At 50.5% G+C, this 21,635-nt stretch overlaps 12 non-coding genes across 12 annotated transcripts; all 12 read right to left on the bottom strand.

Annotated features, from left to right (window-relative positions):
• Positions 1–1,493: 1,493 nt before the first annotated feature.
• trnad-guc (transfer RNA aspartic acid (anticodon GUC)) lies at positions 1,494–1,565 on the bottom strand. Its single transcript has one exon. It is a non-coding gene; the product is annotated as a tRNA-Asp (tRNA).
• A 1,745-nt stretch (positions 1,566–3,310) lies between these two features.
• trnad-guc (transfer RNA aspartic acid (anticodon GUC)) lies at positions 3,311–3,382 on the bottom strand. The gene has a single exon. It is a non-coding gene; the product is annotated as a tRNA-Asp (tRNA).
• Positions 3,383–5,124: 1,742 nt separating this feature from the next.
• Positions 5,125–5,196, bottom strand: trnad-guc (transfer RNA aspartic acid (anticodon GUC)). Its single transcript has one exon. It is a non-coding gene; the product is annotated as a tRNA-Asp (tRNA).
• Positions 5,197–6,941: 1,745 nt separating this feature from the next.
• On the bottom strand, positions 6,942–7,013 carry trnad-guc (transfer RNA aspartic acid (anticodon GUC)). The gene has a single exon. It is a non-coding gene; the product is annotated as a tRNA-Asp (tRNA).
• A 1,739-nt stretch (positions 7,014–8,752) lies between these two features.
• On the bottom strand, positions 8,753–8,824 carry trnad-guc (transfer RNA aspartic acid (anticodon GUC)). The gene has a single exon. It is a non-coding gene; the product is annotated as a tRNA-Asp (tRNA).
• Positions 8,825–10,566: 1,742 nt separating this feature from the next.
• On the bottom strand, positions 10,567–10,638 carry trnad-guc (transfer RNA aspartic acid (anticodon GUC)). The gene has a single exon. It is a non-coding gene; the product is annotated as a tRNA-Asp (tRNA).
• A 1,745-nt stretch (positions 10,639–12,383) lies between these two features.
• trnad-guc (transfer RNA aspartic acid (anticodon GUC)) lies at positions 12,384–12,455 on the bottom strand. Its single transcript has one exon. It is a non-coding gene; the product is annotated as a tRNA-Asp (tRNA).
• A 1,739-nt stretch (positions 12,456–14,194) lies between these two features.
• trnad-guc (transfer RNA aspartic acid (anticodon GUC)) lies at positions 14,195–14,266 on the bottom strand. The gene has a single exon. It is a non-coding gene; the product is annotated as a tRNA-Asp (tRNA).
• A 1,745-nt stretch (positions 14,267–16,011) lies between these two features.
• On the bottom strand, positions 16,012–16,083 carry trnad-guc (transfer RNA aspartic acid (anticodon GUC)). Its single transcript has one exon. It is a non-coding gene; the product is annotated as a tRNA-Asp (tRNA).
• Positions 16,084–17,825: 1,742 nt separating this feature from the next.
• On the bottom strand, positions 17,826–17,897 carry trnad-guc (transfer RNA aspartic acid (anticodon GUC)). Its single transcript has one exon. It is a non-coding gene; the product is annotated as a tRNA-Asp (tRNA).
• Positions 17,898–19,636: 1,739 nt separating this feature from the next.
• Positions 19,637–19,708, bottom strand: trnad-guc (transfer RNA aspartic acid (anticodon GUC)). Its single transcript has one exon. It is a non-coding gene; the product is annotated as a tRNA-Asp (tRNA).
• Positions 19,709–21,450: 1,742 nt separating this feature from the next.
• Positions 21,451–21,522, bottom strand: trnad-guc (transfer RNA aspartic acid (anticodon GUC)). Its single transcript has one exon. It is a non-coding gene; the product is annotated as a tRNA-Asp (tRNA).
• Positions 21,523–21,635: the final 113 nt, after the last annotated feature.

Genomic DNA, 21,635 nt, shown 5'->3' with positions numbered 1-21,635 from the left:
CTGCTGATCCACGCGCGCTCTCCCATTACCTGCTTCTAACAAACTGATTTGTGTACGACAGCACAAATCCAACAGCCTGGCTTCAATTCCCACTGCCAAATGGACTCAGCACGAAAGCTTCCCTTTTTCAAGCTCGTCCCCTCAGGTTCTACTACCCCCCATCAATCGCTTCCTCATCAGAGAGCAGTGCTCCTGGAGGACGGTGGGGTGACTTTACTGTACGCTGCATCAGATCTCTCAGCCATGCATTTAACATCGAAACGTAGAAATTAAGTGCAGGAGTAGGCCATTCAGCCCTTCAAGTCAGGCAGAATCCGAGGAGCAGGAAAATCAGGATGCTGCCTGACTTGCTTTGCGTTTCCAGCGCCACTCTGATCGAGACTCTGATTTCCAGCAACTGCAGTCCTCACTTGTTCCATTCAGCCCTTCAAGACACCGCCACCGTTCAATGTGATCATGATTGAACATGTAATTTCAGTAAGCACTCCAGCTTCCTCTCCGTACCCCTGGATCCCTTTAGCTGCAAGGTCTACGTCCGGCTCCCTCTTGGAGTGTATCTCACAAACCGGCATAGCCGCATCTTCCTGTGGGAGACAAGTCCACAGGTTCACCACTCTCTGAGAGAAAAAATCTTCCTGGATCGCTTGCCCTTCGTTCGGAGACTGTGAGCCCTGGTTCTGGACGTCCCCAACATTGGGAACCGGTGAACTTTTGCTGGGATCCCTCAGTACCAAGCATGGATCTGCACGGGTTTCTCTTCAGAAGGGTCAGTGTGAATGGCCTGCTTCCACACTGTGGTGCTCCTATGATGCCAACAGTGTCGGTTGAGTACCTGCACGTGCTTTCTCAAGCTTGCCTCTGTGTTGACCTTCATGTTAACCCAGGCACTGGGCTTTGTCCTTCTATCGAGAAGAGCAGACGATGCCACTCAGATGACTTTGACTTTCCACTGTGGGTGTAGTACAGTCTGCCAGCAGCAGGGGATGGTGTTGCATCACCTTGATGGCAGGATCGGGTCCAAACTCTGAGGGGTCTGACCCCTTTTTGATTGGAGCGAGGGAGAGGGGGAAAGCTCACATTCATTTGTCGCTACCGGTTGCTTAAAGGTTTTAATTTGCACCCCGTTTGCGTGGGAGTTATATGCCCACTGACGGGACGAAGTGACAACAAAATCAGAGTGGGAAACAGAAATTGCTGGAGCAAGTCAGCATCTGGAGTGGGGGTGGGGGAAGGGGAAGAAAGCAGACAAGGTTTCTGGTCCGGTGAGCCTTCTTGAGGACGGCAGTTTTCATTTGTCGCCGAAAAAGGAGGAAGTCTCAAATGATCATCTCCTTGGTAGATGAAAGGACAAGTTGGCCTGGGAGAGCAGAATTGAGAGTATCGTAGGTTTTGTTTGTTGACAAGAGCAGACCGCTCGGCCCTGGGAACGCATGGGACTTGAAATCGGCACTCCTGCATTGAGATATGGAGCTGGCCTCTCAAAATGCCGCAGACTCCCCGGCGGGGAATTGAACCCCGGTCTCCCGCGTGACAGGCGGGGATACTAACCACTATACTACCGAGGATTGGGCGACAGCGCACTCTGTCGCATCCGTATTAGGTAGAATGTTCTTATGTGAAATTTGGATTTTGTTGTCAATTTGAGTTCTCCTTTAGATCATCTTCTACCTCTGTGGAGATGATTAAGAGAATAGTTATTGTTGTTTTCATGTTTTATTATTCGACTATCTATCTTTCAAGTAATCCGCCGCTGCTGCTGCTGCTGCTGTAAAACAGCCTTTTCGTTGTGCCCTACCGTCTGCGTTAAACTTCGTCTGCTGCTGATCCACGCGCGCTCTCCCATTACCTGCTTCTAACAAACTGATTTGTGTACGACAGCACAAATCCAACAGCCTGGCTTCAATTCCCACTGCCAAATGGACTCAGCACGAAAGCTTCCCTTTTTCAAGCTCGTCCCCTCAGGTTCTACTACCACCCATCAATCGCTTCCTCATCAGAGAGCAGTGCTCCTGGAGGACGGTGGGGTGACTTTACTGTACGCTGCATCAGATCTCTCAGCCATGCATTTAACATCGAAACGTAGAAATTAAGTGCAGGAGTAGGCCATTCAGCCCTTCAAGTCAGGCAGAATCCGAGGAGCAGGAAAATCAGGATGCTGCCTGACTTGCTTTGCGTTTCCAGCGCCACTCTGATCGAGACTCGGATTTCCAGCAACTGCAGTCCTCACTTGTTCCATTCAGCCCTTCAAGACACCGCCACCGTTCAATGTGATCATGATTGAACATGTAATTTCAGTAAGCACTCCAGCTTCCTCTCCGTACCCCTGGATCCCTTTAGCTGCAAGGTCTACGTCCGGCTCCCTCTTGGAGTGTATCTCACAAACCGGCATAGCCGCATCTTCCTGTGGGAGACAAGTCCACAGGTTCACCACTCTCTGAGAGAAAAAATCTTCCTGGATCGCTTGCCCTTCGTTCGGAGACTGTGAGCCCTGGTTCTGGACGTCCCCAACATTGGGAACCGGTGAACTTTTGCTGGGATCCCTCAGTACCAAGCATGGATCTGCACGGGTTTCTCTTCAGAAGGGTCAGTGTGAATGGCCTGCTTCCACACTGTGGTGCTCCTATGATGCCAACAGTGTCGGTTGAGTACCTGCACGTGCTTTCTCAAGCTTGCCTCTGTGTTGACCTTCATGTTAACCCAGGCACTGGGCTTTGTCCTTCTATCGAGAAGAGCAGACGATGCCACTCAGATGACTTTGACTTTCCACTGTGGGTGTAGTACAGTCTGCCAGCAGCAGGGGATGGTGTTGCATCACCTTGATGGCAGGATCGGGTCCAAACTCTGAGGGGTCTGACCCCTTTTTGATTGGAGCGAGGGAGAGGGGGAAAGCTCACATTCATTTGTCGCTACCGGTTGCTTAAAGGTTTTAATTTGCACCCCGTTTGCGTGGGAGTTATATGCCCACTGACGGGACGAAGTGACAACAAAATCAGAGTGGGAAACAGAAATTGCTGGAGCAAGTCAGCATCTGGAGTGGGGGTGGGGGAAGGGGAAGAAAGCAGACAAGGTTTCTGGTCCGGTGAGCCTTCTTGAGGACGGCAGTTTTCATTTGTCGCCGAAAAAGGAGGAAGTCTCAAATGATCATCTCCTTGGTAGATGAAAGGACAAGTTGGCCTGGGAGAGCAGAATTGAGAGTATCGTAGGTTTTGTTTGTTGACAAGAGCAGACCGCTCGGCCCTGGGAACGCATGGGACTTGAAATCGGCACTCCTGCATTGAGATATGGAGCTGGCCTCTCAAAATGCCGCAGACTCCCCGGCGGGGAATTGAACCCCGGTCTCCCGCGTGACAGGCGGGGATACTAACCACTATACTACCGAGAATTGGGCGACAGCGCACTCTGTCGCATCCGTATTAGGTAGAATGTTCTTATGTGAAATTTGGATTTTGTTGTCAATTTGAGTTCTCCTTTAGATCATCTTCTACCTCTGTGGAGATGATTAAGAGAATAGTTATTGTTGTTTTCATGTTTTATTATTCGACTATCTATCTTTCAAGTAATCCGCCGCTGCTGCTGCTGCTGTAAAACAGCCTTTTCGTTGTGCCCTGCCGTCTGCGTTAAACTTCGTCTGCTGCTGATCCACGCGCGCTCTCCCATTACCTGCTTCTAACAAACTGATTTGTGTACGACAGCACAAATCCAACAGCCTGGCTTCAATTCCCACTGCCAAATGGACTCAGCACGAAAGCTTCCCTTTTTCAAGCTCGTCCCCTCAGGTTCTACTACCCCCCATCAATCGCTTCCTCATCAGAGAGCAGTGCTCCTGGAGGACGGTGGGGTGACTTTACTGTACGCTGCATCAGATCTCTCAGCCATGCATTTAACATCGAAACGTAGAAATTAAGTGCAGGAGTAGGCCATTCAGCCCTTCAAGTCAGGCAGAATCCGAGGAGCAGGAAAATCAGGATGCTGCCTGACTTGCTTTGCGTTTCCAGCGCCACTCTGATCGAGACTCTGATTTCCAGCAACTGCAGTCCTCACTTGTTCCATTCAGCCCTTCAAGACACCGCCACCGTTCAATGTGATCATGATTGAACATGTAATTTCAGTAAGCACTCCAGCTTCCTCTCCGTACCCCTGGATCCCTTTAGCTGCAAGGTCTACGTCCGGCTCCCTCTTGGAGTGTATCTCACAAACCGGCATAGCCGCATCTTCCTGTGGGAGACAAGTCCACAGGTTCACCACTCTCTGAGAGAAAAAATCTTCCTGGATCGCTTGCCCTTCGTTCGGAGACTGTGAGCCCTGGTTCTGGACGTCCCCAACATTGGGAACCGGTGAACTTTTGCTGGGATCCCTCAGTACCAAGCATGGATCTGCACGGGTTTCTCTTCAGAAGGGTCAGTGTGAATGGCCTGCTTCCACACTGTGGTGCTCCTATGATGCCAACAGTGTCGGTTGAGTACCTGCACGTGCTTTCTCAAGCTTGCCTCTGTGTTGACCTTCATGTTAACCCAGGCACTGGGCTTTGTCCTTCTATCGAGAAGAGCAGACGATGCCACTCAGATGACTTTGACTTTCCACTGTGGGTGTAGTACAGTCTGCCAGCAGCAGGGGATGGTGTTGCATCACCTTGATGGCAGGATCGGGTCCAAACTCTGAGGGGTCTGACCCCTTTTTGATTGGAGCGAGGGAGAGGGGGAAAGCTCACATTCATTTGTCGCTACCGGTTGCTTAAAGGTTTTAATTTGCACCCCGTTTGCGTGGGAGTTATATGCCCACTGACGGGACGAAGTGACAACAAAATCAGAGTGGGAAACAGAAATTGCTGGAGCAAGTCAGCATCTGGAGTGGGGGTGGGGGAAGGGGAAGAAAGCAGACAAGGTTTCTGGTCCGGTGAGCCTTCTTGAGGACGGCAGTTTTCATTTGTCGCCGAAAAAGGAGGAAGTCTCAAATGATCATCTCCTTGGTAGATGAAAGGACAAGTTGGCCTGGGAGAGCAGAATTGAGAGTATCGTAGGTTTTGTTTGTTGACAAGAGCAGACCGCTCGGCCCTGGGAACGCATGGGACTTGAAATCGGCACTCCTGCATTGAGATATGGAGCTGGCCTCTCAAAATGCCGCAGACTCCCCGGCGGGGAATTGAACCCCGGTCTCCCGCGTGACAGGCGGGGATACTAACCACTATACTACCGAGGATTGGGCGACAGCGCACTCTGTCGCATCCGTATTAGGTAGAATGTTCTTATGTGAAATTTGGATTTTGTTGTCAATTTGAGTTCTCCTTTAGATCATCTTCTACCTCTGTGGAGATGATTAAGAGAATAGTTATTGTTGTTTTCATGTTTTATTATTCGACTATCTATCTTTCAAGTAATCCGCCGCTGCTGCTGCTGCTGCTGTAAAACAGCCTTTTCGTTGTGCCCTGCCGTCTGCGTTAAACTTCGTCTGCTGCTGATCCACGCGCGCTCTCCCATTACCTGCTTCTAACAAACTGATTTGTGTACGACAGCACAAATCCAACAGCCTGGCTTCAATTCCCACTGCCAAATGGACTCAGCACGAAAGCTTCCCTTTTTCAAGCTCGTCCCCTCAGGTTCTACTACCCCCCATCAATCGCTTCCTCATCAGAGAGCAGTGCTCCTGGAGGACGGTGGGGTGACTTTACTGTACGCTGCATCAGATCTCTCAGCCATGCATTTAACATCGAAACGTAGAAATTAAGTGCAGGAGTAGGCCATTCAGCCCTTCAAGTCAGGCAGAATCCGAGGAGCAGGAAAATCAGGATGCTGCCTGACTTGCTTTGCGTTTCCAGCGCCACTCTGATCGAGACTCGGATTTCCAGCAACTGCAGTCCTCACTTGTTCCATTCAGCCCTTCAAGACACCGCCACCGTTCAATGTGATCATGATTGAACATGTAATTTCAGTAAGCACTCCAGCTTCCTCTCCGTACCCCTGGATCCCTTTAGCTGCAAGGTCTACGTCCGGCTCCCTCTTGGAGTGTATCTCACAAACCGGCATAGCCGCATCTTCCTGTGGGAGACAAGTCCACAGGTTCACCACTCTCTGAGAGAAAAAATCTTCCTGGATCGCTTGCCCTTCGTTCGGAGACTGTGAGCCCTGGTTCTGGACGTCCCCAACATTGGGAACCGGTGAACTTTTGCTGGGATCCCTCAGTACCAAGCATGGATCTGCACGGGTTTCTCTTCAGAAGGGTCAGTGTGAATGGCCTGCTTCCACACTGTGGTGCTCCTATGATGCCAACAGTGTCGGTTGAGTACCTGCACGTGCTTTCTCAAGCTTGCCTCTGTGTTGACCTTCATGTTAACCCAGGCACTGGGCTTTGTCCTTCTATCGAGAAGAGCAGACGATGCCACTCAGATGACTTTGACTTTCCACTGTGGGTGTAGTACAGTCTGCCAGCAGCAGGGGATGGTGTTGCATCACCTTGATGGCAGGATCGGGTCCAAACTCTGAGGGGTCTGACCCCTTTTTGATTGGAGCGAGGGAGAGGGGGAAAGCTCACATTCATTTGTCGCTACCGGTTGCTTAAAGGTTTTAATTTGCACCCCGTTTGCGTGGGAGTTATATGCCCACTGACGGGACGAAGTGACAACAAAATCAGAGTGGGAAACAGAAATTGCTGGAGCAAGTCAGCATCTGGAGTGGGGGTGGGGGAAGGGGAAGAAAGCAGACAAGGTTTCTGGTCCGGTGAGCCTTCTTGAGGACGGCAGTTTTCATTTGTCGCCGAAAAAGGAGGAAGTCTCAAATGATCATCTCCTTGGTAGATGAAAGGACAAGTTGGCCTGGGAGAGCAGAATTGAGAGTATCGTAGGTTTTGTTTGTTGACAAGAGCAGACCGCTCGGCCCTGGGAACGCATGGGACTTGAAATCGGCACTCCTGCATTGAGATATGGAGCTGGCCTCTCAAAATGCCGCAGACTCCCCGGCGGGGAATTGAACCCCGGTCTCCCGCGTGACAGGCGGGGATACTAACCACTATACTACCGAGGATTGGGCGACAGCGCACTCTGTCGCATCCGTATTAGGTAGAATGTTCTTATGTGAAATTTGGATTTTGTTGTCAATTTGAGTTCTCCTTTAGATCATCTTCTACCTCTGTGGAGATGATTAAGAGAATAGTTATTGTTGTTTTCATGTTTTATTATTCGACTATCTATCTTTCAAGTAATCCGCCGCTGCTGCTGCTGTAAAACAGCCTTTTCGTTGTGCCCTGCCGTCTGCGTTAAACTTCGTCTGCTGCTGATCCACGCGCGCTCTCCCATTACCTGCTTCTAACAAACTGATTTGTGTACGACAGCACAAATCCAACAGCCTGGCTTCAATTCCCACTGCCAAATGGACTCAGCACGAAAGCTTCCCTTTTTCAAGCTCGTCCCCTCAGGTTCTACTACCACCCATCAATCGCTTCCTCATCAGAGAGCAGTGCTCCTGGAGGACGGTGGGGTGACTTTACTGTACGCTGCATCAGATCTCTCAGCCATGCATTTAACATCGAAACGTAGAAATTAAGTGCAGGAGTAGGCCATTCAGCCCTTCAAGTCAGGCAGAATCCGAGGAGCAGGAAAATCAGGATGCTGCCTGACTTGCTTTGCGTTTCCAGCGCCACTCTGATCGAGACTCGGATTTCCAGCAACTGCAGTCCTCACTTGTTCCATTCAGCCCTTCAAGACACCGCCACCGTTCAATGTGATCATGATTGAACATGTAATTTCAGTAAGCACTCCAGCTTCCTCTCCGTACCCCTGGATCCCTTTAGCTGCAAGGTCTACGTCCGGCTCCCTCTTGGAGTGTATCTCACAAACCGGCATAGCCGCATCTTCCTGTGGGAGACAAGTCCACAGGTTCACCACTCTCTGAGAGAAAAAATCTTCCTGGATCGCTTGCCCTTCGTTCGGAGACTGTGAGCCCTGGTTCTGGACGTCCCCAACATTGGGAACCGGTGAACTTTTGCTGGGATCCCTCAGTACCAAGCATGGATCTGCACGGGTTTCTCTTCAGAAGGGTCAGTGTGAATGGCCTGCTTCCACACTGTGGTGCTCCTATGATGCCAACAGTGTCGGTTGAGTACCTGCACGTGCTTTCTCAAGCTTGCCTCTGTGTTGACCTTCATGTTAACCCAGGCACTGGGCTTTGTCCTTCTATCGAGAAGAGCAGACGATGCCACTCAGATGACTTTGACTTTCCACTGTGGGTGTAGTACAGTCTGCCAGCAGCAGGGGATGGTGTTGCATCACCTTGATGGCAGGATCGGGTCCAAACTCTGAGGGGTCTGACCCCTTTTTGATTGGAGCGAGGGAGAGGGGGAAAGCTCACATTCATTTGTCGCTACCGGTTGCTTAAAGGTTTTAATTTGCACCCCGTTTGCGTGGGAGTTATATGCCCACTGACGGGACGAAGTGACAACAAAATCAGAGTGGGAAACAGAAATTGCTGGAGCAAGTCAGCATCTGGAGTGGGGGTGGGGGAAGGGGAAGAAAGCAGACAAGGTTTCTGGTCCGGTGAGCCTTCTTGAGGACGGCAGTTTTCATTTGTCGCCGAAAAAGGAGGAAGTCTCAAATGATCATCTCCTTGGTAGATGAAAGGACAAGTTGGCCTGGGAGAGCAGAATTGAGAGTATCGTAGGTTTTGTTTGTTGACAAGAGCAGACCGCTCGGCCCTGGGAACGCATGGGACTTGAAATCGGCACTCCTGCATTGAGATATGGAGCTGGCCTCTCAAAATGCCGCAGACTCCCCGGCGGGGAATTGAACCCCGGTCTCCCGCGTGACAGGCGGGGATACTAACCACTATACTACCGAGAATTGGGCGACAGCGCACTCTGTCGCATCCGTATTAGGTAGAATGTTCTTATGTGAAATTTGGATTTTGTTGTCAATTTGAGTTCTCCTTTAGATCATCTTCTACCTCTGTGGAGATGATTAAGAGAATAGTTATTGTTGTTTTCATGTTTTATTATTCGACTATCTATCTTTCAAGTAATCCGCCGCTGCTGCTGCTGCTGTAAAACAGCCTTTTCGTTGTGCCCTGCCGTCTGCGTTAAACTTCGTCTGCTGCTGATCCACGCGCGCTCTCCCATTACCTGCTTCTAACAAACTGATTTGTGTACGACAGCACAAATCCAACAGCCTGGCTTCAATTCCCACTGCCAAATGGACTCAGCACGAAAGCTTCCCTTTTTCAAGCTCGTCCCCTCAGGTTCTACTACCCCCCATCAATCGCTTCCTCATCAGAGAGCAGTGCTCCTGGAGGACGGTGGGGTGACTTTACTGTACGCTGCATCAGATCTCTCAGCCATGCATTTAACATCGAAACGTAGAAATTAAGTGCAGGAGTAGGCCATTCAGCCCTTCAAGTCAGGCAGAATCCGAGGAGCAGGAAAATCAGGATGCTGCCTGACTTGCTTTGCGTTTCCAGCGCCACTCTGATCGAGACTCTGATTTCCAGCAACTGCAGTCCTCACTTGTTCCATTCAGCCCTTCAAGACACCGCCACCGTTCAATGTGATCATGATTGAACATGTAATTTCAGTAAGCACTCCAGCTTCCTCTCCGTACCCCTGGATCCCTTTAGCTGCAAGGTCTACGTCCGGCTCCCTCTTGGAGTGTATCTCACAAACCGGCATAGCCGCATCTTCCTGTGGGAGACAAGTCCACAGGTTCACCACTCTCTGAGAGAAAAAATCTTCCTGGATCGCTTGCCCTTCGTTCGGAGACTGTGAGCCCTGGTTCTGGACGTCCCCAACATTGGGAACCGGTGAACTTTTGCTGGGATCCCTCAGTACCAAGCATGGATCTGCACGGGTTTCTCTTCAGAAGGGTCAGTGTGAATGGCCTGCTTCCACACTGTGGTGCTCCTATGATGCCAACAGTGTCGGTTGAGTACCTGCACGTGCTTTCTCAAGCTTGCCTCTGTGTTGACCTTCATGTTAACCCAGGCACTGGGCTTTGTCCTTCTATCGAGAAGAGCAGACGATGCCACTCAGATGACTTTGACTTTCCACTGTGGGTGTAGTACAGTCTGCCAGCAGCAGGGGATGGTGTTGCATCACCTTGATGGCAGGATCGGGTCCAAACTCTGAGGGGTCTGACCCCTTTTTGATTGGAGCGAGGGAGAGGGGGAAAGCTCACATTCATTTGTCGCTACCGGTTGCTTAAAGGTTTTAATTTGCACCCCGTTTGCGTGGGAGTTATATGCCCACTGACGGGACGAAGTGACAACAAAATCAGAGTGGGAAACAGAAATTGCTGGAGCAAGTCAGCATCTGGAGTGGGGGTGGGGGAAGGGGAAGAAAGCAGACAAGGTTTCTGGTCCGGTGAGCCTTCTTGAGGACGGCAGTTTTCATTTGTCGCCGAAAAAGGAGGAAGTCTCAAATGATCATCTCCTTGGTAGATGAAAGGACAAGTTGGCCTGGGAGAGCAGAATTGAGAGTATCGTAGGTTTTGTTTGTTGACAAGAGCAGACCGCTCGGCCCTGGGAACGCATGGGACTTGAAATCGGCACTCCTGCATTGAGATATGGAGCTGGCCTCTCAAAATGCCGCAGACTCCCCGGCGGGGAATTGAACCCCGGTCTCCCGCGTGACAGGCGGGGATACTAACCACTATACTACCGAGGATTGGGCGACAGCGCACTCTGTCGCATCCGTATTAGGTAGAATGTTCTTATGTGAAATTTGGATTTTGTTGTCAATTTGAGTTGTCCTTTAGATCATCTTCTACCTCTGTGGAGATGATTAAGAGAATAGTTATTGTTGTTTTCATGTTTTATTATTCGACTATCTATCTTTCAAGTAATCCGCCGCTGCTGCTGCTGCTGCTGTAAAACAGCCTTTTCGTTGTGCCCTACCGTCTGCGTTAAACTTCGTCTGCTGCTGATCCACGCGCGCTCTCCCATTACCTGCTTCTAACAAACTGATTTGTGTACGACAGCACAAATCCAACAGCCTGGCTTCAATTCCCACTGCCAAATGGACTCAGCACGAAAGCTTCCCTTTTTCAAGCTCGTCCCCTCAGGTTCTACTACCACCCATCAATCGCTTCCTCATCAGAGAGCAGTGCTCCTGGAGGACGGTGGGGTGACTTTACTGTACGCTGCATCAGATCTCTCAGCCATGCATTTAACATCGAAACGTAGAAATTAAGTGCAGGAGTAGGCCATTCAGCCCTTCAAGTCAGGCAGAATCCGAGGAGCAGGAAAATCAGGATGCTGCCTGACTTGCTTTGCGTTTCCAGCGCCACTCTGATCGAGACTCGGATTTCCAGCAACTGCAGTCCTCACTTGTTCCATTCAGCCCTTCAAGACACCGCCACCGTTCAATGTGATCATGATTGAACATGTAATTTCAGTAAGCACTCCAGCTTCCTCTCCGTACCCCTGGATCCCTTTAGCTGCAAGGTCTACGTCCGGCTCCCTCTTGGAGTGTATCTCACAAACCGGCATAGCCGCATCTTCCTGTGGGAGACAAGTCCACAGGTTCACCACTCTCTGAGAGAAAAAATCTTCCTGGATCGCTTGCCCTTCGTTCGGAGACTGTGAGCCCTGGTTCTGGACGTCCCCAACATTGGGAACCGGTGAACTTTTGCTGGGATCCCTCAGTACCAAGCATGGATCTGCACGGGTTTCTCTTCAGAAGGGTCAGTGTGAATGGCCTGCTTCCACACTGTGGTGCTCCTATGATGCCAACAGTGTCGGTTGAGTACCTGCACGTGCTTTCTCAAGCTTGCCTCTGTGTTGACCTTCATGTTAACCCAGGCACTGGGCTTTGTCCTTCTATCGAGAAGAGCAGACGATGCCACTCAGATGACTTTGACTTTCCACTGTGGGTGTAGTACAGTCTGCCAGCAGCAGGGGATGGTGTTGCATCACCTTGATGGCAGGATCGGGTCCAAACTCTGAGGGGTCTGACCCCTTTTTGATTGGAGCGAGGGAGAGGGGGAAAGCTCACATTCATTTGTCGCTACCGGTTGCTTAAAGGTTTTAATTTGCACCCCGTTTGCGTGGGAGTTATATGCCCACTGACGGGACGAAGTGACAACAAAATCAGAGTGGGAAACAGAAATTGCTGGAGCAAGTCAGCATCTGGAGTGGGGGTGGGGGAAGGGGAAGAAAGCAGACAAGGTTTCTGGTCCGGTGAGCCTTCTTGAGGACGGCAGTTTTCATTTGTCGCCGAAAAAGGAGGAAGTCTCAAATGATCATCTCCTTGGTAGATGAAAGGACAAGTTGGCCTGGGAGAGCAGAATTGAGAGTATCGTAGGTTTTGTTTGTTGACAAGAGCAGACCGCTCGGCCCTGGGAACGCATGGGACTTGAAATCGGCACTCCTGCATTGAGATATGGAGCTGGCCTCTCAAAATGCCGCAGACTCCCCGGCGGGGAATTGAACCCCGGTCTCCCGCGTGACAGGCGGGGATACTAACCACTATACTACCGAGGATTGGGCGACAGCGCACTCTGTCGCATCCGTATTAGGTAGAATGTTCTTATGTGAAATTTGGATTTTGTTGTCAATTTGAGTTCTCCTTTAGATCATCTTCTACCTCTGTGGAGATGATTAAGAGAATAGTTATTGTTGTTTTCATGTTTTATTATTCGACTATCTATCTTTCAAGTAATCCGCCGCTGCTGCTGCTGTAAAACAGCCTTTTCGTTGTGCCCTGCCGTCTGCGTTAAACTTCGTCTGCTGCTGATCCACGCGCGCTCTCCCATTACCTGCTTCTAACAAACTGATTTGTGTACGACAGCACAAATCCAACAGCCTGGCTTCAATTCCCACTGCCAAATGGACTCAGCACGAAAGCTTCCCTTTTTCAAGCTCGTCCCCTCAGGTTCTACTACCACCCATCAATCGCTTCCTCATCAGAGAGCAGTGCTCCTGGAGGACGGTGGGGTGACTTTACTGTACGCTGCATCAGATCTCTCAGCCATGCATTTAACATCGAAACGTAGAAATTAAGTGCAGGAGTAGGCCATTCAGCCCTTCAAGTCAGGCAGAATCCGAGGAGCAGGAAAATCAGGATGCTGCCTGACTTGCTTTGCGTTTCCAGCGCCACTCTGATCGAGACTCGGATTTCCAGCAACTGCAGTCCTCACTTGTTCCATTCAGCCCTTCAAGACACCGCCACCGTTCAATGTGATCATGATTGAACATGTAATTTCAGTAAGCACTCCAGCTTCCTCTCCGTACCCCTGGATCCCTTTAGCTGCAAGGTCTACGTCCGGCTCCCTCTTGGAGTGTATCTCACAAACCGGCATAGCCGCATCTTCCTGTGGGAGACAAGTCCACAGGTTCACCACTCTCTGAGAGAAAAAATCTTCCTGGATCGCTTGCCCTTCGTTCGGAGACTGTGAGCCCTGGTTCTGGACGTCCCCAACATTGGGAACCGGTGAACTTTTGCTGGGATCCCTCAGTACCAAGCATGGATCTGCACGGGTTTCTCTTCAGAAGGGTCAGTGTGAATGGCCTGCTTCCACACTGTGGTGCTCCTATGATGCCAACAGTGTCGGTTGAGTACCTGCACGTGCTTTCTCAAGCTTGCCTCTGTGTTGACCTTCATGTTAACCCAGGCACTGGGCTTTGTCCTTCTATCGAGAAGAGCAGACGATGCCACTCAGATGACTTTGACTTTCCACTGTGGGTGTAGTACAGTCTGCCAGCAGCAGGGGATGGTGTTGCATCACCTTGATGGCAGGATCGGGTCCAAACTCTGAGGGGTCTGACCCCTTTTTGATTGGCGCGAGGGAGAGGGGGAAAGCTCACATTCATTTGTCGCTACCGGTTGCTTAAAGGTTTTAATTTGCACCCCGTTTGCGTGGGAGTTATATGCCCACTGACGGGACGAAGTGACAACAAAATCAGAGTGGGAAACAGAAATTGCTGGAGCAAGTCAGCATCTGGAGTGGGGGTGGGGGAAGGGGAAGAAAGCAGACAAGGTTTCTGGTCCGGTGAGCCTTCTTGAGGACGGCAGTTTTCATTTGTCGCCGAAAAAGGAGGAAGTCTCAAATGATCATCTCCTTGGTAGATGAAAGGACAAGTTGGCCTGGGAGAGCAGAATTGAGAGTATCGTAGGTTTTGTTTGTTGACAAGAGCAGACCGCTCGGCCCTGGGAACGCATGGGACTTGAAATCGGCACTCCTGCATTGAGATATGGAGCTGGCCTCTCAAAATGCCGCAGACTCCCCGGCGGGGAATTGAACCCCGGTCTCCCGCGTGACAGGCGGGGATACTAACCACTATACTACCGAGGATTGGGCGACAGCGCACTCTGTCGCATCCGTATTAGGTAGAATGTTCTTATGTGAAATTTGGATTTTGTTGTCAATTTGAGTTCTCCTTTAGATCATCTTCTACCTCTGTGGAGATGATTAAGAGAATAGTTATTGTTGTTTTCATGTTTTATTATTCGACTATCTATCTTTCAAGTAATCCGCCGCTGCTGCTGCTGCTGCTGTAAAACAGCCTTTTCGTTGTGCCCTACCGTCTGCGTTAAACTTCGTCTGCTGCTGATCCACGCGCGCTCTCCCATTACCTGCTTCTAACAAACTGATTTGTGTACGACAGCACAAATCCAACAGCCTGGCTTCAATTCCCACTGCCAAATGGACTCAGCACGAAAGCTTCCCTTTTTCAAGCTCGTCCCCTCAGGTTCTACTACCACCCATCAATCGCTTCCTCATCAGAGAGCAGTGCTCCTGGAGGACGGTGGGGTGACTTTACTGTACGCTGCATCAGATCTCTCAGCCATGCATTTAACATCGAAACGTAGAAATTAAGTGCAGGAGTAGGCCATTCAGCCCTTCAAGTCAGGCAGAATCCGAGGAGCAGGAAAATCAGGATGCTGCCTGACTTGCTTTGCGTTTCCAGCGCCACTCTGATCGAGACTCGGATTTCCAGCAACTGCAGTCCTCACTTGTTCCATTCAGCCCTTCAAGACACCGCCACCGTTCAATGTGATGATGATTGAACATGTAATTTCAGTAAGCACTCCAGCTTCCTCTCCGTACCCCTGGATCCCTTTAGCTGCAAGGTCTACGTCCGGCTCCCTCTTGGAGTGTATCTCACAAACCGGCATAGCCGCATCTTCCTGTGGGAGACAAGTCCACAGGTTCACCACTCTCTGAGAGAAAAAATCTTCCTGGATCGCTTGCCCTTCGTTCGGAGACTGTGAGCCCTGGTTCTGGACGTCCCCAACATTGGGAACCGGTGAACTTTTGCTGGGATCCCTCAGTACCAAGCATGGATCTGCACGGGTTTCTCTTCAGAAGGGTCAGTGTGAATGGCCTGCTTCCACACTGTGGTGCTCCTATGATGCCAACAGTGTCGGTTGAGTACCTGCACGTGCTTTCTCAAGCTTGCCTCTGTGTTGACCTTCATGTTAACCCAGGCACTGGGCTTTGTCCTTCTATCGAGAAGAGCAGACGATGCCACTCAGATGACTTTGACTTTCCACTGTGGGTGTAGTACAGTCTGCCAGCAGCAGGGGATGGTGTTGCATCACCTTGATGGCAGGATCGGGTCCAAACTCTGAGGGGTCTGACCCCTTTTTGATTGGAGCGAGGGAGAGGGGGAAAGCTCACATTCATTTGTCGCTACCGGTTGCTTAAAGGTTTTAATTTGCACCCCGTTTGCGTGGGAGTTATATGCCCACTGACGGGACGAAGTGACAACAAAATCAGAGTGGGAAACAGAAATTGCTGGAGCAAGTCAGCATCTGGAGTGGGGGTGGGGGAAGGGGAAGAAAGCAGACAAGGTTTCTGGTCCGGTGAGCCTTCTTGAGGACGGCAGTTTTCATTTGTCGCCGAAAAAGGAGGAAGTCTCAAATGATCATCTCCTTGGTAGATGAAAGGACAAGTTGGCCTGGGAGAGCAGAATTGAGAGTATCGTAGGTTTTGTTTGTTGACAAGAGCAGACCGCTCGGCTCTGGGAACGCATGGGACTTGAAATCGGCACTCCTGCATTGAGATATGGAGCTGGCCTCTCAAAATGCCGCAGACTCCCCGGCGGGGAATTGAACCCCGGTCTCCCGCGTGACAGGCGGGGATACTAACCACTATACTACCGAGGATTGGGCGACAGCGCACTCTGTCGCATCCGTATTAGGTAGAATGTTCTTATGTGAAATTTGGATTTTGTTGTCAATTTGAGTTCTCCTTTAGATCATCTTCTACCTCTGTGGAGATGATTAAGAGAATAGTTATTGTTGTTTTCATGTTTTATTATTCGACTATCTATCTTTCAAGTAATCCGCCGCTGCTGCTGCTGCTGTAAAACAGCCTTTTCGTTGTGCCCTGCCGTCTGCGTTAAACTTCGTCTGCTGCTGATCCACGCGCGCTCTCCCATTACCTGCTTCTAACAAACTGATTTGTGTACGACAGCACAAATCCAACAGCCTGGCTTCAATTCCCACTGCCAAATGGACTCAGCACGAAAGCTTCCCTTTTTCAAGCTCGTCCCCTCAGGTTCTACTACCCCCCATCAATCGCTTCCTCATCAGAGAGCAGTGCTCCTGGAGGACGGTGGGGTGACTTTACTGTACGCTGCATCAGATCTCTCAGCCATGCATTTAACATCGAAACGTAGAAATTAAGTGCAGGAGTAGGCCATTCAGCCCTTCAAGTCAGGCAGAATCCGAGGAGCAGGAAAATCAGGATGCTGCCTGACTTGCTTTGCGTTTCCAGCGCCACTCTGATCGAGACTCGGATTTCCAGCAACTGCAGTCCTCACTTGTTCCATTCAGCCCTTCAAGACACCGCCACCGTTCAATGTGATCATGATTGAACATGTAATTTCAGTAAGCACTCCAGCTTCCTCTCCGTACCCCTGGATCCCTTTAGCTGCAAGGTCTACGTCCGGCTCCCTCTTGGAGTGTATCTCACAAACCGGCATAGCCGCATCTTCCTGTGGGAGACAAGTCCACAGGTTCACCACTCTCTGAGAGAAAAAATCTTCCTGGATCGCTTGCCCTTCGTTCGGAGACTGTGAGCCCTGGTTCTGGACGTCCCCAACATTGGGAACCGGTGAACTTTTGCTGGGATCCCTCAGTACCAAGCATGGATCTGCACGGGTTTCTCTTCAGAAGGGTCAGTGTGAATGGCCTGCTTCCACACTGTGGTGCTCCTATGATGCCAACAGTGTCGGTTGAGTACCTGCACGTGCTTTCTCAAGCTTGCCTCTGTGTTGACCTTCATGTTAACCCAGGCACTGGGCTTTGTCCTTCTATCGAGAAGAGCAGACGATGCCACTCAGATGACTTTGACTTTCCACTGTGGGTGTAGTACAGTCTGCCAGCAGCAGGGGATGGTGTTGCATCACCTTGATGGCAGGATCGGGTCCAAACTCTGAGGGGTCTGACCCCTTTTTGATTGGAGCGAGGGAGAGGGGGAAAGCTCACATTCATTTGTCGCTACCGGTTGCTTAAAGGTTTTAATTTGCACCCCGTTTGCGTGGGAGTTATATGCCCACTGACGGGACGAAGTGACAACAAAATCAGAGTGGGAAACAGAAATTGCTGGAGCAAGTCAGCATCTGGAGTGGGGGTGGGGGAAGGGGAAGAAAGCAGACAAGGTTTCTGGTCCGGTGAGCCTTCTTGAGGACGGCAGTTTTCATTTGTCGCCGAAAAAGGAGGAAGTCTCAAATGATCATCTCCTTGGTAGATGAAAGGACAAGTTGGCCTGGGAGAGCAGAATTGAGAGTATCGTAGGTTTTGTTTGTTGACAAGAGCAGACCGCTCGGCCCTGGGAACGCATGGGACTTGAAATCGGCACTCCGGCATTGAGATATGGAGCTGGCCTCTCAAAATGCCGCAGACTCCCCGGCGGGGAATTGAACCCCGGTCTCCCGCGTGACAGGCGGGGATACTAACCACTATACTACCGAGGATTGGGCGACAGCGCACTCTGTCGCATCCGTATTAGGTAGAATGTTCTTATGTGAAATTTGGATTTTGTTGTCAATTTGAGTTCTCCTTTAGATCATCTTCTACCTCTGTGGAGATGATTAAGAGAATAGTTATTGTTGTTTTCATGTTTTATTATTCGACTATCTATCTTTCAAGTAATCCGCCGCTGCTGCTGCTGTAAAACAGCCTTTTCGTTGTGCCCTACCGTCTGCGTTAAACTTCGTCTGCTGCTGATCCACGCGCGCTCTCCCATTACCTGCTTCTAACAAACTGATTTGTGTACGACAGCACAAATCCAACAGCCTGGCTTCAATTCCCACTGCCAAATGGACTCAGCACGAAAGCTTCCCTTTTTCAAGCTCGTCCCCTCAGGTTCTACTACCACCCATCAATCGCTTCCTCATCAGAGAGCAGTGCTCCTGGAGGACGGTGGGGTGACTTTACTGTACGCTGCATCAGATCTCTCAGCCATGCATTTAACATCGAAACGTAGAAATTAAGTGCAGGAGTAGGCCATTCAGCCCTTCAAGTCAGGCAGAATCCGAGGAGCAGGAAAATCAGGATGCTGCCTGACTTGCTTTGCGTTTCCAGCGCCACTCTGATCGAGACTCTGATTTCCAGCAACTGCAGTCCTCACTTGTTCCATTCAGCCCTTCAAGACACCGCCACCGTTCAATGTGATCATGATTGAACATGTAATTTCAGTAAGCACTCCAGCTTCCTCTCCGTACCCCTGGATCCCTTTAGCTGCAAGGTCTACGTCCGGCTCCCTCTTGGAGTGTATCTCACAAACCGGCATAGCCGCATCTTCCTGTGGGAGACAAGTCCACAGGTTCACCACTCTCTGAGAGAAAAAATCTTCCTGGATCGCTTGCCCTTCGTTCGGAGACTGTGAGCCCTGGTTCTGGACGTCCCCAACATTGGGAACCGGTGAACTTTTGCTGGGATCCCTCAGTACCAAGCATGGATCTGCACGGGTTTCTCTTCAGAAGGGTCAGTGTGAATGGCCTGCTTCCACACTGTGGTGCTCCTATGATGCCAACAGTGTCGGTTGAGTACCTGCACGTGCTTTCTCAAGCTTGCCTCTGTGTTGACCTTCATGTTAACCCAGGCACTGGGCTTTGTCCTTCTATCGAGAAGAGCAGACGATGCCACTCAGATGACTTTGACTTTCCACTGTGGGTGTAATACAGTCTGCCAGCAGCAGGGGATGGTGTTGCATCACGTTGATGGCAGGATCGGGTCCAAACTCTGAGGGGTCTGACCCCTTTTTGATTGGAGCGAGGGAGAGGGGGAAAGCTCACATTCATTTGTCGCTACCGGTTGCTTAAAGGTTTTAATTTGCACCCCGTTTGCGTGGGAGTTATATGCCCACTGACGGGACGAAGTGACAACAAAATCAGAGTGGGAAACAGAAATTGCTGGAGCAAGTCAGCATCTGGAGTGGGGGTGGGGGAAGGGGAAGAAAGCAGACAAGGTTTCTGGTCCGGTGAGCCTTCTTGAGGACGGCAGTTTTCATTTGTCGCCGAAAAAGGAGGAAGTCTCAAATGATCATCTCCTTGGTAGATGAAAGGACAAGTTGGCCTGGGAGAGCAGAATTGAGAGTATCGTAGGTTTTGTTTGTTGACAAGAGCAGACCGCTCGGCCCTGGGAACGCATGGGACTTGAAATCGGCACTCCTGCATTGAGATATGGAGCTGGCCTCTCAAAATGCCGCAGACTCCCCGGCGGGGAATTGAACCCCGGTCTCCCGCGTGACAGGCGGGGATACTAACCACTATACTACCGAGGATTGGGCGACAGCGCACTCTGTCGCATCCGTATTAGGTAGAATGTTCTTATGTGAAATTTGGATTTTGTTGTCAATTTGAGTTCTCCTTTAGATCATCTTCTACCTCTGTGGAGATGATTAAGAGAATAGTTATTGTTGTTTTCATGTTTTATTATTCGACTATCTATCTTTCAAGTAATCCGCCGCTGCTGCTGCTGCTGTAAAACAGCCTTTACGTTGTGCCCTACCGTCTGCGTTAAACTTCGTCTGCTGCTGATCCACGCGCGCTCTCCCATTACCTGCTTCTAACAAACTGATTTGTGTACGACAGCACAAATCCAACAGCCTGGCTTCAATTCCCACTGCCAAATGGACTCAGCACGAAAGCTTCCCTTTTTCAAGCTCGTCCCCTCAGGTTCTACTACCACCCATCAATCGCTTCCTCATCAGAGAGCAGTGCTCCTGGAGGACGGTGGGGTGACTTTACTGTACGCTGCATCAGATCTCTCAGCCATGCATTTAACATCGAAACGTAGAAATTAAGTGCAGGAGTAGGCCATTCAGCCCTTCAAGTCAGGCAGAATCCGAGGAGCAGGAAAATCAGGATGCTGCCTGACTTGCTTTGCGTTTCCAGCGCCACTCTGATCGAGACTCGGATTTCCAGCAACTGCAGTCCTCACTTGTTCCATTCAGCCCTTCAAGACACCGCCACCGTTCAATGTGATCATGATTGAACATGTAATTTCAGTAAGCACTCCAGCTTCCTCTCCGTACCCCTGGATCCCTTTAGCTGCAAGGTCTACGTCCGGCTCCCTCTTGGAGTGTATCTCACAAACCGGCATAGCCGCATCTTCCTGTGGGAGACAAGTCCACAGGTTCACCACTCTCTGAGAGAAAAAATCTTCCTGGATCGCTTGCCCTTCGTTCGGAGACTGTGAGCCCTGGTTCTGGACGTCCCCAACATTGGGAACCGGTGAACTTTTGCTGGGATCCCTCAGTACCAAGCATGGATCTGCACGGGTTTCTCTTCAGAAGGGTCAGTGTGAATGGCCTGCTTCCACACTGTGGTGCTCCTATGATGCCAACAGTGTCGGTTGAGTACCTGCACGTGCTTTCTCAAGCTTGCCTCTGTGTTGACCTTCATGTTAACCCAGGCACTGGGCTTTGTCCTTCTATCGAGAAGAGCAGACGATGCCACTCAGATGACTTTGACTTTCCACTGTGGGTGTAGTACAGTCTGCCAGCAGCAGGGGATGGTGTTGCATCACCTTGATGGCAGGATCGGGTCCAAACTCTGAGGGGTCTGACCCCTTTTTGATTGGAGCGAGGGAGAGGGGGAAAGCTCACATTCATTTGTCGCTACCGGTTGCTTAAAGGTTTTAATTTGCACCCCGTTTGCGTGGGAGTTATATGCCCACTGACGGGACGAAGTGACAACAAAATCAGAGTGGGAAACAGAAATTGCTGGAGCAAGTCAGCATCTGGAGTGGGGGTGGGGGAAGGGGAAGAAAGCAGACAAGGTTTCTGGTCCGGTGAGCCTTCTTGAGGACGGCAGTTTTCATTTGTCGCCGAAAAAGGAGGAAGTCTCAAATGATCATCTCCTTGGTAGATGAAAGGACAAGTTGGCCTGGGAGAGCAGAATTGAGAGTATCGTAGGTTTTGTTTGTTGACAAGAGCAGACCGCTCGGCCCTGGGAACGCATGGGACTTGAAATCGGCACTCCTGCATTGAGATATGGAGCTGGCCTCTCAAAATGCCGCAGACTCCCCGGCGGGGAATTGAACCCCGGTCTCCCGCGTGACAGGCGGGGATACTAACCACTATACTACCGAGGATTGGGCGACAGCGCACTCTGTCGCATCCGTATTAGGTAGAATGTTCTTATGTGAAATTTGGATTTTGTTGTCAATTTGAGTTCTCCTTTAGATCATCTTCTACCTCTGTGGAG

The sequence above is a fragment of the Chiloscyllium punctatum genome, chromosome 30 (assembly GCF_047496795.1).
Source record: "Chiloscyllium punctatum isolate Juve2018m chromosome 30, sChiPun1.3, whole genome shotgun sequence".
Taxonomy (NCBI): Eukaryota; Metazoa; Chordata; class Chondrichthyes; order Orectolobiformes; family Hemiscylliidae; genus Chiloscyllium; species Chiloscyllium punctatum.
Note: the sequence above shows the minus strand (reverse complement) of the source record. Positions and strands in the feature narration are given on the sequence as shown.